The sequence below is a fragment of the Bos javanicus genome, chromosome 12 (genome assembly GCF_032452875.1).
Source record: "Bos javanicus breed banteng chromosome 12, ARS-OSU_banteng_1.0, whole genome shotgun sequence".
Lineage (NCBI taxonomy): Eukaryota > Metazoa > Chordata > Mammalia > Artiodactyla > Bovidae > Bos > Bos javanicus.
In genome coordinates, this window is record NC_083879.1 from 18,440,582 (window position 1) to 18,460,580 (window position 19,999).

A 19,999-nucleotide genomic window follows, 5' to 3' on the forward strand; every position below is an offset into this window, starting at 1 on the left:
CCTCGAATAGCCAAAACAATCTTGAGGAAGAATGGAACTGGAGGAATCAACTTGCCTGACTTCAGACTATACTACAAAGCTACAGTCATCAAGACAGTATGGTACTGGCACAAAGACAGAAATGTAGATCAATGGAAAAAAACAGAAAGCCCAGAGATAAATCCACACACCTATAGACACTTTATCTTTGACAAAAGAGGCAAGAATATACAATGGAGAAAAGACAATCTCTTTAACAAGTAGTGCTGGGAAAACTGGTCAGCCACTTGTAAAAGAATGAAACTAGAACACTTTCTAACACCATACACAAAAATAAACTCAAAATGGATTAAAGAGCTAAATGTAAGACCAGAAACTATAACACCCTTAGAAGAAAACATAGGCAAAACACTCTCTGACATAAATCACAGCAGGATCCTCTATGACCCACCTCCCAGAGTAATGGAAATAAAAGCAAAAATAAACAAATGGGACCTAATTAAACTTAAAAGCTTTTGCACAATGAAGGAAACTATAAACAAGGTGAAAAGACAGCCTTCAGAATGGGAGAAAATAATAGCAAATGAAACAACTGACAAATAATTAATCTCAAAAATATACCAGCAGCTTCTGCAGCTCAATTCCAGAAAAATAAATGACCCAATCAAAAAATGGGCCAAAGAACTAATCAGAAATTTCTCCAAAGACATACAGATGGCTAACAAACACATGAAAAGATGCTCAACAATACTCATTATCAGAGAAATGCAAATCAAAACCACAAGGAGGAATAGTCTCATGCCGGTCAGAATGGCTGCTATCAAAAAGTCTACAAACAATAAATGCTGGAGAGGGTGTGGAGAAAAGGGAACCCTCTTACACTGTAGGTGGGAATGAAAACTAGTACAGCCACTATGGAGAACAGTGTGAAGATTCCTTTAAAAAAAATGGAAATAGAGCTGCCATATGACCCAGCAATCCCACTGCTGGGCATACACACTGAGGAAACCAGAATTGAAAGAGACATGTGTACCCCAATGTTCATTGCAGCACTGTTTACAATAGTCAACACATGGAAGCAACCTAGATGTCCATCAGCAGATGAATGGATAAGAAAGCAGTGGTACATATACACAATGGAATATTACTCAGCTATTAAAAAGAATGCATTTGAATCAGTTCTAATGAGGTGGATGAAACTGGAGGCTATTACACAGAGTGAAGTAAGTCAGAAAGAAAAACACCAATATAGCATATTAACACATAAATATGGAATTTAGAAAGATGGTAACAACCTTATATACGAGATAGCAAAAGAGACACAGATGTAAAGAACAGACTTTTGGGCTCTGTGGGAGAAGGCAAGTGTGGGATGATTTGAGAGGATAGCATTGAAACATGTATATTATCATATGTGAAATAGACTGCCAGTCCAGGTTTGATGCATGAGACAGGGTGCTCAGGGCTGGTGCACTGGGATGACCCTGAGGGATGGGATGGGGAGGGAGGTGGGAGGTGGGGTTCAGGATGGGGAACACATGTACATCCGTGGCTGATTCATGTCAATGTATGGCAAAAATCACTACAATATTCTAAAGTAATTAGCTTCCAATTAAAATAAATATGGCAACCTACTCCAGTATTCTTGACTGGAAAATCCCATGGATGGTGGAACCTGGTAGGCTACAGTCCATGAGGTTGCAAAGAGTCAGACATGACTGAGCAATTTCACTCACCAAAATAAATTAATTAATTAAAAAAATATTATAAAATATTTTTAAAAAAATATGCTCTACCCCTTAAAGAGTAATTCAAGGGGCATGAACAATAAATATATTAAATATATTGTTTCAAAAAAAAAATACAGGAAAGATGGCTGTCTTCAGAAAAAATGGTAATAATCAATGAATTGATTATCCTAGTGATGTGAATCAAAGATCCAATGCCAGAAGAGACTTTCTCTGGTGCCTGCTAGTAATTGTTAGGGACCAGGTTTTCCTTTCTTTCCTGCCTTCCCTCAACACTCCCCACCCTGCCTCCTCCCCTGCCACCTGGCAGAGAAAGTGCTTCCAGGGTGACCTCCTTTGTCCTCTGCTCACATCCCTTAAGCCACACAGCCAGGGTCAGCTCAGGTGAGCCAGGCATGAGCCCTACCTCTTCACCTGCCCCAAGTCCAAACCTCCCCATCCCTTGGTCTCAGGGCAGAAGCTGTGACATTTCATGTCAAGGCAGAAGGAATGGAGTGCTGGCCATTTTCCTGCCTAATTGCCAGTCAGAGGGAGTGAAGCTTCAACTACAGGGCATTTCCTTTGCACTGGGCCTTCTAAGGCTCTAGAAATAGAGCTTCATGGTCATACGGTTTTTTAAAAAAATAAAATTTGCAAGGCATATTTTAACCAGTCAGTAAAGACCTTGTTTCTTCTCTCATTTCCTTTCCATCATTCTTTCCCATCTGGTGGGGACATTGTGGCTTTCCCTGGGCTTTGTGGAGGAAGTTGAGCTGGAGATACATGTAGTTTGGGTTTAGTGATATATATTGTTGAATGTTGTGGTCTCTGCTGAGTATGTCTAAGGGCTACTTCTATTGTTCACTGGCTTGGAGTCGTGACAGTAAGATGCAGGGGACAGAGGCCATTTCATGACATGGAAAGTCCTGTGGCATTTGGCACTGGAAGCATGAGAACAGTGAAGGAGAAACAAGATTTGAAAGGTTGGAACTGAAAAACATCTTTCAGTTGGGAAGATGTGAAATGGGGAACATTCTTCCAATCTTCAGTAAATGCAAGATTCAGCTCTCAAACAAGTTTAGTCAAAATGCATGCTCTTTCTTGTCAGGAATATACTTGAAAATGCAGCGTAGAGAATTATGATACCCTGTGTGTGTGTGTGTTCATGCGCTGTGCACACTAAGTCACTCAGTCATGTCTGACTTTTTTGCAACCCTATGGACTGTAGCCCATCAGGCAACTCTGTCCATGGGGATTCTCCAGGCAGGAATACTGCAGTGGGTTGCTATGCCCTCCTCCATGGGATCTTCCAAACCGAGGTTTCCCGCATTGCAGGCAGATTCTTCACTGAGCCACCAGGAAAGCCCAAGAATACTGGAGTGGGTAGCCTATCCCTTCTCCAGAAGATCTTCCCCACCCAGGAATTGAACCGGGGTTTCCTGCATTGCAGGTGGATTCTTTACCAGCTGAGCTACCAGGGAAGTCCATATATATATATATATATATATATATATATTTTTTTTCCCTTTCCTGTATTGATGGAAATCGCATGCAACAACATTTATCAGAATTCCTGTGTTTGCAGGCAACAAATGTGAAGTATACCACAAAAGTAAGGTGTCTGAAGTAGTTCATAAATAAAAAGAACAAAAAGACATTTCAATATTCAAGACGACAACGTTAAACGTGTACATGGCTTTACCAATAATGATTTAGATACCAGAGAAAACATTTTCTAAGCAACCAATTGTAAAAAAAAAAAAAAAAAAAAAGATTTCAATCAACCTTGCTAGAGAGAAGACTGAATTATGTTTCTATCTCTCCATAAAAATATGATAAAATTTTGTTATAGGGATCAAAGATTATGCATCCAAAACAATATAGGAAAAAATTATTTTAAGGGTGTGTCAGGGAGCTAATTAATAAATGTAACAGCACTTCTCTGGATTTTTAGCCTTTGGGTATTCAACAGCTTTAAACATTTTGAATTGTGATATATTGTCTCATTCTAAATAATAATGAGTAAATATTCCTTTGTAATTATTTTTCTTAGCGAGGATCTCCAAAGTCATATAAGGTTTAGGTCCCATAAAATGTGTATCTGTCTCTCTTGCTAAGGTATGATTGCAATATTTTCAAACCTGTGAAGGATTCAAAGTCAGAGAGGCAGAGAGCAAAGACCAAAAATGATGTTGCTGATGTACTAAAATGAGTCTACTACTCGACCCCAGACACAATCTGGATTCTGTGTCCCAAAAAAGGAATTTGGGATGGACAGATCACCTGTACACTACCTCTCCATCCTCATATAATCAGCAGACAGCCCAAAGGACCCTGCTTGAGTCCTTAAAAAAAAAAAAAAGTTTATTTTAGGTCCGTATAGTCAAAGCTATGGTTTTTCCAGTAGTCATGTATGGGTGTGAGAGTTGGACTGTAAAAAAGGCTGAGCACCAAAGAATTGATGCTTTTGAATTGTGGTGTTGGAGAAGGGACTCTTGAGAGTCCCTTGGATTGCAAGGAGATCCAACCAATCAATCATAAAGGAAGTCAGCCCTGAATATTCATTGGAAGGACTGATGCTGAAGCTGAAGCTCCAATACTTTGGCCACCTGATGCAAAGACCTGACTCACTGGAAAAAACCTGATGTTGGGAAAGAGTGAAGGCAGGAGGAGAAGGGGGACATCACTGACTCAATGGACATGAGTTTGAGCAAGTTCCGGGAGATGGTGAAGGACAGGGAAGCCTGGTGTGCTAGAGTCCATAGAGTCGCAAAGAGTAACTGAATACAACTGAGTAACTGAGCTGAACTCAGAGTATAGACAATTAGCAATGTTGTCATAGTTTCTGGTAGATGACAAAGGGACTCAGCCATACATGTACATGTTTCCATTTCTCCCCCAAACTCGCCTCCCATCCAGGCTGCCGCACAATCTTCAGCAGAGTTCCCTGTGCTGTACAGTAGGTCCTGGTTGGTTATCCATTTTAAATATCTGCTTGAGTCCTTTTGGAGTTACTACTACAACTTTTCTTCCTCTTCTTTTTTTTTTTTTTTTAACTAAATTTGTGTTTTGAAGATATAACACATGTCATAGCTTCAAAAGACAAAGAACATCATAATATTTCTTTCTAATGAGAGACAGCTTCCCCATCCAGAGGCCTCCTCTCTACAGGAAACTGATGGTGTTTTCAAAGTAATAACCTCCATATTTTAACCAAATGGGCTGTGTTGCTTTTTATCAATTTTTCAATCATAAGCATTACATGTTGACTTTTTACTATAGAATGAGAGAAGGCAATGGCACCCCACTCCAGTACTCTTGCCTGGAAAATCCCATGGACGGAGGAGCCTGGTGGGCTGCAGTCCATGGAGTGGCGAAGAGTCGGACACGACTGAGAGATTTCAGTTTCACTTTTCACTTTCATGCATTGGAGAAGGAAATGGCAACCCACTAAAGTGTTCTTGCCTGGAGAATCCCACGGTCGGAGGAGCCTGGTGGGCTGCTGTCTATGGAGTCGCACAGAGTCAGGCACAACTGAAGCGACTTAGCAGCAGTAGCAGCAGCAAAGAGAGTTTAGTTCATTTCCACCTTCCCACTTTCACTCTCTACCTCCCTATATGGACATTTCTGAAATTGGGGTTAAATCAACATTTTGTATTTACATGACCATGAATATGTACATACTTAGAAAAAGATAGAGACCCCTCTGTCCTGGCTCGGATTGGGACTGGCTGCTCACTGGGTCTGCTCTCCAGTGTGACTCGACTTCTCTTCGTCAGCACCTGGGGAATTTCCTTTGTCCACAGTCTGTATTGAAGCCTCTGTTTCCTAAAATCTGTGTCTTCCTCTTTCATGGTTTAATTCCTTTCTTTGGTGGAGTACATCCTTCTGGAACTTTCTGAATAGGAGGTACTCTTTGCCACTGTGTGGACTGTAGATTGTCAACCTCCTCTCTCATGGGATTATCCAAGCAAGAATACGGGAGTGAGTTGCCATTTCCTTCTCCAGGGGATCTTCTCCACCAGGGGATCAAACCCTCATCTCCTGCATGCAGGCGGATTCTTTACTGCTGAGCCACCAGGGAAGCTCCCGGGAAGGAGTTGGTGGAGGGAAATTTTGAAGCCCTTGCTGGTGTGAAAAAGACTTTATTTTATCTTCATATTCAATTAATATTTTAACAAGGCAGAGAATTCTGGGTTGGAGACTTCCCTCAAAATTTGGAAGATGTCGCTCCATTCTCATAGAGATTTTGGTGTTGTCGAGAAACCCAATGCCAAATCTTTCTTAGTCCTTTCTGTAAACTTTCAGGATCTTTTCCTTATTGTGGATTTTCTGAAGTGGCAGGTAACATGCTTTGTTGGCCCTCTGGTCCCTCATTTTTCTGTTTCAGAGGATACTTCAGTTCTGAGAAATGTATTATTTCCTTAATAAATTTGTCCTCTCCATTTTCTCTGCTTTTTCTTTCTGGAGTACCTAGCATTGTTTATATATTTTAATATATATTAAATATATTTTATACAGCATTGTTTTATACTTAGCTCTGGTATACCAGAATCAGTTCTAGGCTCTTGGGACATAACGATGAACCAAAGAGATAAAATCTCTCCAAATGCTGAACTTGCGTCCTTATAATGGTGGGCCAGAGGTTGAATTTTCTGAATTAATCCTTCAATTTTCTCATCATTTGTACTCCCCCCTTTTTATAATTAAGACTCCCCCCGCCGCTTCTTTTTTTTTTTTTTTTTTGACCACACAACAAGGCACCCCTCACCAGGGATCGAATCTGTGTCCCCTGCAGTGGAAGTACAGAGCCCTAATCACCAGGGAATTCCCAAGACTTTACTTTTTAAAAAACTTTCATCATTTTATTTATTTATTTATATTTTTGGCTGTGCTGAGTCTTTGTTGCTGCACGAGCTTTTCTCTAGTTGTGGTGAGTGGGGGCTGCTCTCTAGATGTGGTGTGCAGGTTTCTTATTGTGGTCGGTGGCTTTTCTCTGTTATGGAGCACAGGCCCTAGGCACATGGGCTTCAGTAGCTGTGGCAGATTAGCTCAGTTGTTCAGTGGCGCGTGGATCTTCCTGCACCAGAGATTGAACCAGTGTCCCCTGCGTGCCAAGGCTGACTCCTAACTACTGGACCACCAGGGAAGCCTGACTTTACTTTTTAAAGCAGTTTAGTTACTGAAAAATCAAGCAGATTGTGTAAAGGGTTCCCATATGCACCCGCCTTCCCTGTTCCTCTCTGTTTCACTTTCCTCCATAGTTAATAGTTCCCAGTAGTGTGAAACATTTATTATAATTGATGAACCAACATGCTAACTAGAGTCCATAGCTTTCATTTGAGTTCATTCTTTGTGTAGTACAGGCCTGTGAGTTTTGACAAATACATGTCATATACCCACCATTATCATATCATACAGACTCAGTTCAGTTCAGTTCATTTGCTCAGTCGTGTCTGACTCTTTGCGACCCCATGAATCGCAGCACGCCAGGAATAGTTTGTCCTAAAAATCACCTGTGATCCATTTATATCCCTCTCTCCCTCCAACAAGCACTGATTTTTTTTAAAATTAGATCTTTAGTGTTGCCTTGTTCTACAGTGTTTTATAGTTGGAATCATATAGTATGTAGCCTTTTTAGATTGGCTTCTTTCACTTGCTGCTGCTGCTGCTGCTAAGTCGCTTCAGTCGTGTCCGACTCTGTGCGACCCCATAGACAGCAGCTCACCAGGCTCCCCCGTCCCTGGGATTCTCCAGGCAAGAACACTTTAATGGGTTGCCATTTCCTTCTCCAATGCAGGAAAGTGAAAAGTGAAAGTGAAGTCACTCAGTCGTGTCCGACTCTCAGCGACCCCATGAACTGCAGCCTACCAGGCTCCTCTGTCCATGGGATTTTCCAGGCAAGAGTACTGGAGTGGGGTGCCATTGCCTTCTCCGTTCTTTCACTTAGCATATGCATTTAAGGTTCTGCCTTATAAAGCTGTTTATGGCTCGATAACTCATTTCTTAACACTGAATAATATTCCATTATCTGGATATATCACAGTTTATTCATCTATTCATCTGTTTAAGGACATCTTGGTTGCTTCCAATTTTTGGCAATTATAAATAAACCTGCTATAAATATTTGTGTACAGGTCTTTGTGTAGAACACAAGTTTCCAACTCATTTGGGTAAACATGAACATGATTGCTGAATCTTGTGGCAAGACTGTTTTCCCCGCAGCTTTATTGAGAGAGAGCTGACATATGAACTGTGTTTAGCTTTTTAAGATACTGCCCAACTGTCTTTGAAAGTGGCTGTACTACTTTGCCTTCCAACCAGCAATGAAAACAAATGGGGGGGTCCTGTTGTTCTGCATCTTTTCCAGAATTTGCTGGTGTTGGTTTTTTTTTCTTTTTGATGCTAGCTATTCCTAATCAATGTACAGTGGTATCTCATAGTTATTTTAATTTGCAGTTCCCCAGTCACATATGACATGGGGCATCTTTTCATGTTTGCCATCTGGATATCTTCTTTGGTGTGGTGTCTGTTCACCTTTTACTTTTTAAAATTGGGTGGTTTGTTTTCTTATTGTTGGGTTTGAGCTCTTTGTATATTCTGAATACAAGTCCTTTTATCAGATACACATTTTGCAAACATTTTCTGCCAATCTGCGACTTGTCTTCTCGTTCCCTTAACGACGTCTTTTGTGTAGTAGAAGATTTTTATTTTAATGAAGTTTTGACATTGGTTTGGATTGTGCCTTTGGTGTTCTATTTTAAAAGTTATGCCAAACCCAAGGTCACCTAGATTTTCTCCTGTGTTATCTTCTAGAAGTTTTATAGTTCTACATTTACATTTAGGTCTATGACTCATCTGGGGTTAATTTTTGCCAAAAGTGTAAAATTTATACTTAGATTCAGAGAAGGCAATGGCACCCCACTCCAGTACTCTTGCCTGGAGAATCCCATTGAAGGAGGAGCCTGGTAGGCTGCAGTCCATGGGGTCGCTAAGAGTCAGACACGACTGAGCAACTTCACTTTCACTTTTCACTTTCATGCATTGGAGAAGGAAATGGCAACCCACTCCAGTGTTCTTGCCTGGAGAATCCCAGGGACGGGGGAGCCTGGTGAGCTGCCGTCTCTGGGGTCGCACGGAGTTGGACACAACTGAAGTGACTTAGCAGCAGCAGCAGGCTTAAATTAATTTGGGGTGTTATTTTTTTGCCTGTGGATCTCCAGTTATTCCAGCACCATTTGTTAAAAGGACCTCTTGTCTCTCCTACTTTCTGAGAGATTTTCTCATCAGCAACAGATATCTCCATCTTGGTTTAGAGTGTTTTTTTAAACAAAACAAAACAAAACAAAACAAAACCCTGTCTTGGCCCTGGGAGGACTGGACCCGTGCCCTCAGGACCCTCCTTTCACCCCAGTGTGTATTTCTGTCTGTACCGCGTGGTCACTCACTGGCATCCATTCTGCTGGGCTCCGCCTTTTCCCTGCTTTGTGGTTGATCATACTGGGTTGGCCAAAGAATCAAACATTTTGGCCAACCCAGTATTTGCAGGTCTTCTGTAGGTATGAAAATTCCAACTTGTGGAAAAAAAACAGATTGTTTAAATTCAGTCCAGGAATAGGGACTGACTTCCTGATGCAGAAAAATGCTTCACAACACAGAAAAGAACACTCACAGAGTCACTGTCAGAGAAGGAAATGGCAACCCACTCCAGTATTCTTACCTAGAGACTCCTGTGGACAGAGGGGCCTGGTGTGCTGCCGTCTATGGGGTCACACAAAGTCGGACACGACTGAAGCGACTAAGCACGGATGCATGCATTAGAGGAGGAAATGGTAACCCACTCCAGTATTCTTGCCTGGAGAATCCCAGGCACAGAGGAGCCTGGTGGACTGCTGTCTACGGGGTGGCACAGAGTCAGACATGACTGAAGCAACTTAGCAGCAGCAGTAGCAGCAGCAGCAGCAGCAGCAGCGTCACTGTACTTTAGGGGTTCCAAGTATAGATAGCTTGGGTTCAAAGACTGGCTCTGCCTCTGCCTGGCCTTGAAAGCTTGCGTAAGACAGTTAAACCCTTTCTGCCTCTGTTTCCTTATCTCTAAAGTAGGGGTAATAATAGAAATTGCTTCCTAGGGTGGTTTAAATGACTTATTTCATGCCAAGGGGGTAGAACAATGCCTAGCACACAGGAAGAGGCATAAACATATTTGCTACGGTCATTTGCAGCTCATATGCTGCCTGACTAAGCATATGAGTCACCAAGAACTCAGAATCAAAACTTTAATCCCCTTGTGCAACTTGTCGCTGGAAACAAGGCAAGCTGGGGCTGGAATCACAGGGGTAGCTGACTCATTCCAGCTCTTCCAATCCCGACCAGCTTTCACATTTCAGGGCTCATTTAGAATGAGGAAGTACCAGCACGGATGATAAGTGAAAGGATTAACACTGCTTTAGCAAACTACTCTATTTTATTGGTGTCCCAGAAATATCAAGACCCCAATTAATCTAGTCCTGGGAACTGGGACTGTATATAAGTCCCTATTGGGTTATACCAACTCAGCACTGGCTCAGGAACACTAAATCTAGGTACCAAGGAAACTTCAGGTTCTTCTCTGATAACCCTATTTTCTTGGTGCTGCTCCTATCACTTCATCACCCATACTACCTCTGCTCCTAGCTCCCACTTCCAAAAGTAGGATGTTGTCCAAAGCCTTGTCAGTCTCCCTGGAAGGACTCTAGTTTTCACATCAGAGTTTGACCTTTTCAGAGACAGACAAGCTCTCTAGAACTTGGGATCCAGCCCATGGTACTAAGTTCAAAGGAAATAATTGTGCCTCTGCATGCGTGCCCAGTCGTGTCTGGCTCTTTGCAACCCTGTGTGGACTGTAGCTTATCAGCCTTCTCTGTCATGGGTTTATCCAAGCAAGAATACTGGAGTGGGTTGCCATGCCCTCCTCCAGGGGATCTCCCCGACCCAGGGATCAAATCCGCCTCTCCTGCATTGGCAGGCAGATTCTTTACCACTGAGCTACCTGGAAGAAAGGATATAATACTCTTTCTTATAATGTCATCAAGTAAATAGAAAAGGTCAATATATGTAGTTAGATGTCCTGTGAGGAAAAAAAAATGAAATAATTTTTTGAAGAGTTCTGAGATGTTTTAAAAAGTTTCTCTAAGTGTTTTCACTTCCCTTGTCTTCTGATCTATCTCTTACATCTGGATTCGGGGAGTGGTTGAAATGGTATAGTCTCGATTGCTGGGAGAAAGTCATTGTCAAGTTGGGGTGTGTGAAACACAGGTCTCTAAGAAATGAGGACTAGCTCTCATTTCCTCAGTCCTTGACAGCAAGGTCAGAAAGAGGGGGAAAGTGGGTTAGTTCTTTTTAAAAGTGTAGAGGAGGAGATTGAAAGGTTAGAAAGGTCAAGTCTCCTGGAAACTTTGTGTGGGAATTCCATCACTTTATCTTCAGGACCCAAGGTAATAATGGTCATGATGATGATGATGATGTTCACATGAAAGCCTTTCATCTGTAGACAAAAAGCGCAATACAACCACTAATTAATTCTGAGGGCAAGGTAGGCAAACATCATTATCTCCAATTTACAGGTTAGGAATCCAGGCAAGAGGAAATTAAACCCTTTACCCAAGGCCAGAAATGAAGAGTGCCCGCCTCTTTGCTTCCCACTGGCTGCCCTAAAGGTGGCTTCAGAAGGCCTTTGGTTTATGCCGCAGAACAAGCTAGCTCCTTGTCGCGTCTGACTCTTCTCTTTACAGAGTTTGATGAGGACAGGATATCTGGTAGAATGATGTCTCTACCAGAGAATGATTTTGAGGGTGGCTACATCTCCTAACCATGGAAGTGTAAGTGTAGAAGGTGTACACGAAGCACTGTAATCCGCTTGAAGGCGAGAACTGTCTAACTCATCTTTTTGTGTCATCTACAGTACCCAGCATAGAGTCCAGCCATAGATCTTCACCAATTCTGGTTACTTTTGGAGTGATTGGTTCTTTGGCAAGGAGAAATTTCCTTTTTATCTAGAGTCTATTGAGTTAGTTTAATTTTCTTATTCCAAGAACAATTTAGGGAGTGTGGCAGAGAAAGGATAGCCGACCATCAAGGATTCATGTTCCCTCCCATATAGAGTTGCTTGGAGGAAGAGAATGCCCAATTGGGAAATATATTTCCAAGAAATTTTGCATCTGTGTGACTAGTGTTGGCCAATGGAAAGTGCAAAGAAATGGTGTGTGCTTTCCAGGTTGAAGCAGTCAATTTTCTGATATGCTTCCGATCTTTCTACTTCATGGTGAAAAGGACTTGGGTTCCTGAGGAAGGGAATCACCACGTAATAGCTGCATTAGACTTAAGTCAAGTGAGAAGCCGTGTGTGTGTGTGCCCAGTTGCTCAGTCGTGTCTCACTCTGTAACCCTGTGGACTACAGCCTACCGGTCTCCTCTGTCTATGGGATTTCCAAGGCAAGAATACTGGGGTATGTTGCCATTTCCTTCTCCGGGGGATCTTCCCCACCCAGGGATCAAAGCCCTGCCTCTTGTGTCTCCTTGCCTTATCAGGTGGATTCTTTACCACTGAGCCACCAGTGAAGCCCAAGTCAGAGGTCATCCTCACTTACTGCTTTGAGATTTTGGAGCCATTTGTGATGTTAGTAGGCCTACTCTGACTAATACAGGGAACCTTTAAAATATATCCAATGTGATCAACAACAACTAAGAGATGAAGCAATTAGGGCAAAAAGAAAGCAAGAGTAGGAAAACAGGATGAACACAAGTGCAAAGAGCATACAGATAATACATGGCCTGTGGGACTGTGCAAGTTGTTGGAAGTAGGCAACATATTTAGCTTTGAATTTCCCAACATCCAACGTAAAGAGAGAAATTCTGTAAGTTACCAGATGCATAATGCCCGGAAAAGAAAACAGGCTCACATTCAGAAGAAACACACATTTTTCTGGTTATTCAAACCATCTCTCTTAACAGGCCTGAAAAAGGGGATCAATGCTGTCAGCTGGATTGGGCCACATCCTTAGTAGCACCAGCTTCCCAGGTGGCACTAGTGATAAAGCACCTGCCTGCCAATGTAGGAGACATAAGAGACGTGGGTTTGATCCCTGAGTCGGGAAGATCGCCTCAAGAAGGAAATGGCAACCTACTCCAGTACTCATGCCTGGAGAATCTCATGGACAGAGGAGCCTAGTGGGCTACAGTCCATAAGACTGCAAAGAGTGGGACACGACTGAACCAACTTAGCACTTAGTGGTATCACAGAAACGGTCCTACAGCTGGCATAGTGTTCACTAATGCAAAAGGGGGCAGTCTATGAAAGGCTAGTTCAGAAATGGCCCTTTTAGGAGAGGCTAAGAAAATACAGTGCACAAAGGCGGCTGTCTGATTGTCTGGCTTAATCCAACGTTCAAGAACCCAACAGGGTGGCTTCTTTGCTCTAGCACAGGCTCTGGGAGTATCACTAGAGAATCAGAACCATCTGGGACTTCCCTGGTAGTCCAGTGGTTAAGAATCCGACTTCCAATGCAGGGGACACTGGAAGTCCCTGCATTGGACAGGTTCGATTCCTAGTCCGGAAAGATCCCACATGTCTCAGGGCCACTGAGCCACAACTAGAGAACCCCACAGGCTGCAACAAAGACCTGGAACAGCCTACATAAATGCATAAATACCATCTGCTTCCGGATCAGCCACAAAATAGAAGCCCCACCACACCATCCTGCAAGAAAACAGCCTGACCCACTGCCTGGATGGTCTTGTCCTTTGATCAGATGTGCCAGGAGGCGGCCCAACACCTGCCTTACTGGCCATAAAGTGAGGAAGTTCTCCACCCTGACCCGTTTGCTTGAGCGGATGGTCCCAGTGTGGATTTTCATTCAGTTCCCACATCTCAGGGGTGGTGGTGGGAAGGAAGTCAAGGCTGCACCTACTGAGGTCACCCTAGGTTTCCTAAGGTCTGCAGGTGTGGATGACAAACATCTGGCCAGGAAGCTGGTCCCTGGAGTGAGGTTTCTCGGCCACGCCATCAGGAAAGAGGAAGGCTCCTTGGCGTCATTCTGGCTGGCATTCAAATCCTCAGGGCTTGTGGAGCAAGGAATGGCCTTCTAAAGGCTGCCCTGCCCAGGTCTTTAGAATGAACTGGATTACATCTCCGAGTGTCTCATCCTTCCTGAAGCCAGGTGCTTCACCCTGCCAGCAGGAATCACATGCCTCCCTCTGAAGGAGGTAACCAGTTGTTCTTGGGGAGTGATGTGCCATGGGGAATGACTTGACTTTTCTCCCAGAAAGTGTGCTCTCCACTTGCCTAGTGGGACAAAGAGTAGACTTGTCAAAGATTTCAAAGCTGCTTTAACTCTTGTCCTCCCCTCCCCGTTTTCCTTCTCCCATTCCCTTCCTCCCTTTAAGACACAGTTGGAGGGACTTCCCTCGTGGTCCAGTGGCTAAGACTCTGTGCTCTCAATGTGGGGGGCCTGGGTTTGATCCCTGGTCAGGGAATTAGGTCCCATGTGCCCCAACCAACACCCAGTGCAGCCAAATTAATTAATTAAAAAAAATTTTTTAAAGATACAGATGGAAACAATGTTAACTATAAACCATGGATATTGTATTTACCAGCAATAGTAAGTAAGTAAGTGTTAGTCACTCAGTTGTGTCCGGCTCTTTGCAACCCCATGGACTGTAGCCCACTAGGCTCCTCTGTCCGTGGAATTCTCCAGGCAAGAATATTGGAGTGGATTGCCATTTCCTTCCCCAGGGGATCTTCCCAACCCAGGGATCGAACCTGGGTCACCTGCATTGCAGGCAGATTCTTTACCGTCTGAGCCACCAGGGAAGCTCTGGTAAGCACCAGTGATACTTACAAAGGCTGATACCAATCAGATGCAATAGCCTTCTATTCTTTCTGAAGACCTTCACGAAACCTTTCTTTTTCCCACTTTGAGTATGACCAGGAAGTTGGTGGAACAGAGTCAGCTAAGAACACTGGCTTCTGGCTCATCAGATCTAGATTTGATCCCACCTGATTTCATCAGCTGCCGGATCTTGGCAAACCCCTGGTTTCCTCATGTGATTGTCTAAGGTTTAAGGGAGGTGATGTTACAAAATGCCTAGCAGGAATAACTGGGGTCCTGCTTATTAGTATCCTTTCTCTTCAGGCTAGACAGATACAGATACATATTGTTGCTGTTTAGACACTCAGTCCTAGGCAACTCTTTGCTACCCCATGGGGTATAGCCTGCCAGACTTCTCTGCCCATGGGATTTCCCAGGCAAGAATACTGGAGTGAATTGCCATTTCCTTCTCCAGGGGGTCATTCCAACCCAGGGATCAAACCTGGGTCTTCTGCACTGCAGGTGGACTCTTTAACATTGGGCCACCGGTGAAGCCCAGATATAGCTATAGATATACACTATATATAATACATATAAATAACTGATACATGGTTTTTAATGAATTCAATCATTTTATTATTGTTATTTTGTGTAGAAAGATCCTTCCCTATCTTCTTCTGAAAATGTCAGACATACAGTAATTTTCCTAAGTTAAATTGGATTTATTTTAAGAATTTGGGTGAATTTCAGACTCCCTCTGAGACTGTAAAGGAAGCCATGACTATTTGAAAAAAAAGTAAGAATCAAAACACTAAGCTAAAGTTCTGTGTCTGGTCATTGTATTCTTTAGAGACCTTTCTAAGACCTTTCATTCTTTGGGGTGGTGGGGAGGGGTGTGTGGGGCTGACGTCTTTCCTCTTCAACTAATTTTTCACAAGCTTCAAAGCCATTATCACACCCAAGGGTCACCAAACATCCTAGGATCTGAGTCACATAGCAAGTGCCTGGAAGGGTGGACTCCTGGGTTCCTGGGGCAAGCGATGCTTCTTCCAAAAGTTAAAAAGTGTTAGTTGCTCAGTTGTGTCTGACTCTTTGTGACCCCATGGACTGTAGCCCTCTAGGTTCCTCTGTCCATGGAATTCTCCAGGCAAGAATACTGGAGTGGGCTGCCATGCCCTTCTCCAGGGGATCTTCCTGGCGCAGGGATCAAACCCAGGTGTCCCGCATTGCAGGTGGATTCTTTACCATCTGAACCACCAGGAAGCCCCCACTTCTTCCTAGGGGTATGTGTTATCCTGGGTAGAGCCTGGCCTGATGCTGCTGAGGTTTAGAATGTGGTTTTTAACCTTGAACGCTCCCTCCTAAGAGTCAAAGATGCTGTCTTCCTGGCATCTCTGGGGTTAATCCCCTGGAATAGTCTTATTGAGGGTGAAGAAATGCAAGTAAGAGTCTCAGGGAATGGGACTATAATGTCTTTTGTTCCCTCCTTCTCCTTGCCCTCTTGACTTAGAGATCACTCTGGCAACAGCTCTATTTAAGGTGGGCTAGGGCTGAGTTTTCCAGTTAATGGTAAACTAGAAGCAATTTTCCAGTAGACTTCCAGTTCACCAATTTCCTGGGTCCCTTTCTTCAGTACCCAGATGACAATACTAGTTTCTGGGACCCTGAAGTCTATGCATAATACACATGGCCTTTACCTTGGGTCTTAGTCTGTTCAAGCTGCTATAACAAAAATACCTTAGACTGCATGACTTAAACAACAGAAATGTGTCTTTTACAGTTCTGGAGTCTAGGAAGTCCAAGATCAAGGTCCTGGCAGATTTGATGTCCAGCAATGGCTCACTTCCTGTTCACAGATGGAAAAACTTCTTGCTGTGTCCTCACATGGTAGAAGGGGTGAGACAGCTCCCAGGGGTCTCTTTCATAAGCCTCCTAATCTCCTTCCCGAAGACTCCACTCTCATAACCTTTCAAGAAAAATGCCATCTCTCAAAGGTCCTAATACCAACACCCTGAGGGTTAGAATTTCAACACAAGAATTTTTGGAGAGCGTAAATATTTGTTCTGTGTATTTGATGTTGCCATCTGGAAATAGGAAGCCAGTGGTTTAGTCTGCAATAAGCCAGAACCTGAATAAGCCAGCTTACCAGTAAATCTGGATCATCACCTTCTCAGGTGGCTTGGTGGTAAAGAATCTGCCTGCCAATGCAAGAGATTCAGGAGACACCAGTTCGATCCCTGGGTCAGGAAGACCCCCTGGAGAAGGGAATGGCAACCCACTCCGGTATTCTTGCCTGGGAAATTCTATGGATAGAGGAGCCTGGTGGGCTACAGTCCATAGGATTGCAAAGAGTTGGACACAACTGAGCAACTGAGCATACACACACATATGGAAACAGGAAAACAGTGGTTTAGTCTGGAATAAGCCAAGACCTGAATAAGTCAGGTTAGCAGTTAAGCAAGATCATAAGTAGTACGTATTAAATGAAAAAATAGGGCCCAGCCAAGGCCAGGATGTCATGCAGTCCTCACGCTCGTCTCCACCAACCACAGAATGTGTTTATATTAATTTGATCAACTCCTGGTCCTTGTTGTTCATTTCTGTCTGCCTCTCCTTCTTTGGAAGGGCCCACACTGATATTTAACACAATGGTAAACTCAGGGAGAGCTGCAGGAGGTTTTGTATGCTCAGGAAAATGCCATGTGAACACGGACGTTTAATTAATAACTGTTTGCCTTTGGTGGTGGTGATGACAGATTCCTTCCTGGTAGGATATACAGTTCCTGATATAGCAAGCATTATAGTTTTGCAGTTAATTGTGTGCTTAAATACATGTATACCCAATATATCGTATACAGTATTGATATGATATTTATGCGTGTGTATATATACATGCAGGGGTTTCTAGGTGGCTCAGTGGTAAAGAAGCTGCCTGCCAATGTAAGAGCCACAGGAGCCGCAGGTTCAGTCCCTGGTCTGGGAAGATCCCCTGGAGGAGGAAATGGCAACCCACTCCAATATTCTTGCCTGGAGAATTTCATGGACAGAGGCGCCTGGCGGGCTACAGTCCATGGCATTGCAAAACGGACCTGACGTGACTTCAGTGACTGAGCATGCACGCACATATACACACATACATGTATATACACATATATACACACACAGACACAGGCACGCATACCTTGTGCCTTTGGTTTTGTGGTTTGATTGTTGTAGATTATATTTGAAACTTTCCGTGCCTTGAAAGCAGCAGATCCCTTGACCTGACATTCTGTTTTGGCGGTGCCAAGGTGCTGATGAGATGTCTGAAGGGCTGTGTGGAGTCTGAGGGCTCCTTTCACACCTGCCCAGCCATCTCAGCAACAGAACTCACCCTCTGGAAAAGCTACCTCCCACACCTGTCTCTGATGCTGGAATTCCTTCTACTCGGAGAAAAATCATCTATTTCAGTTCTATTTAATATTCAAATACCCTAGTGGAGGCAACCAACACTCACAAGTTAAAACTTGCCGGAAGGCAGTTTTTACATCTAGAATGAGAAGTGTGTAGCCAGTTAGCTGGGAGTGGACGCATCACTGGAAAAAGGAATTGAGAAGAAACCAACACAACCCTGCAAAACAATTATGCTCCAATTAAAAATAAAAATTAAAAAAAGAGGAATTGAGAGTCTGAGAGTCAGAACTCATTACTTCACGCTTTTTCTTTCAACTTCATCTTGCTTCCCCGTCTCATCTTTGAAGAAGCTTCCAGTTCCTGATAGGGTAGTGTTCAATGTGAGCCATGGATTATCTGTCTACATGCTTTATCTGTGCTTTCAGTGTAAATTTTCGACCATCATTTATTCAAGACCTGGCAATAATTAACTCCCCATAAGGAAACCACATGATTTTCTTAGTGAAATGACATCAGAACACAATTTCCTGGAGACATCGAGAACTGTAAGCAGCTGTAATCACGTTTAGCCATTGCACGTCAGCCAGTGCCAAAGTCCTCTTTAATTACACACTGTGTCTGACCTCTCCAGGCACTGCTAGGCTCAAGCAATCTGAGTGAGGTGGGCTTTCAGGGGACGTGGGTGAGCCTTGCCTGGGAGTCATGTCGACACAAAATTATCCTGCGTGTTTAACCAAAAACTTCCCTGGAGTTGGAGGTAGCCTGACTGTCCAAGTATCAAACAGTTTTTTGAGCTGTGCTGTGCATATTCACTCAGTTGTGTCCAACTCTGCAACCCCATGGCCTGTAGCCTGCCAGGCTCTGCTGTCCATGGAGATTCTCCATGCAAGAATACTGGAGTGGGTTGCCATGCCCTCCTCCAGGGAATCTTCCCAACCCAAAGATTGAACCCAGGTCTCCTGCATTGCAGGTGGATTCTTTGCTATCTGAGCCACCAGGGAAGCCCAAGAATACTGGAGTGAGCAGCCCAACCCTTCTTCAGGAGATCTTCCCGACCTGGGAGTCAAACCAGGATCTCTTGCATTGTGGGCAGATTCTTTAGCAGCTGAACTACCAAGGAAGCACTTTTTTGAGCACCTATTTGCTATTGGAACTCAAGAAAAAAAAAATTTTTAAGCAAAAAAAAAAAAAATAATAATAATAATACTGTTTCAGTCTTGAAAAAATGTGCTTGACACAGACGCCTTTCTGTTCTGAAAAGACAGCTACTCTCTCCTCAAGCCTTCAAATGCTAAAGTTCATTCTTATTTGAAGTAAAATTATCTGAAAGCAAATAAGCAGAGTTAGCTTCAGTTCAATTCAACTCAGCTGCTCAGTCGTGTCGACTCTTTGTAACCCCATGTACTGGAGCACGCCAGGCTTCCCTATCCATCACCAACTCCCGGAGTTCACCCAAACCCATGTCCATTGAGTCGGTGATGTCATCCAACCATTTCATCCTCTGTCGTCCCCTTCTTGTCCTGCCTTCAATCTTTCCCAGCATCAGGGTCTTTTCAAATGAGTCAGCTCTTTGCCTCAGGTGGCCAAAGTATTTCAGCTTCAACATCAGTCCTTCCAATGAATACTCAGGACGGATCTCCTTCAGGATGAGTTAGCTTAGAGAGAACCATTAGGAAAAAATAGTTTTTCAGCTCTGTAACATTTTAGCAATGCTGCCCTCTTCAGGATAAAACTAGAATTTCAGCTCAGCAGTTTATGTTAATGTATTTCCCAACACTGGTTAGTTTGAAGAGAACTTGAAAGTCTAGGGATCTTTATCTATAGAAATCACTAAAACTGAGATTTTTATCCATTTTATTTTACTTTACTATTTTATTTCATTTCACTCATTTTTATTATTTCAATTTTTTTTTTTTTGCCACACTGCACGGCATGTGGGATCTTAGTCCTTTGGACAGGGTTGGACCCATGCCACCTGCAGTGGAAGTGTAGAGACTAACAGCTAGGGAAGTCCCTAGATGTCAACTTTAAAATGTGCAGGGGGCACATAACAGCT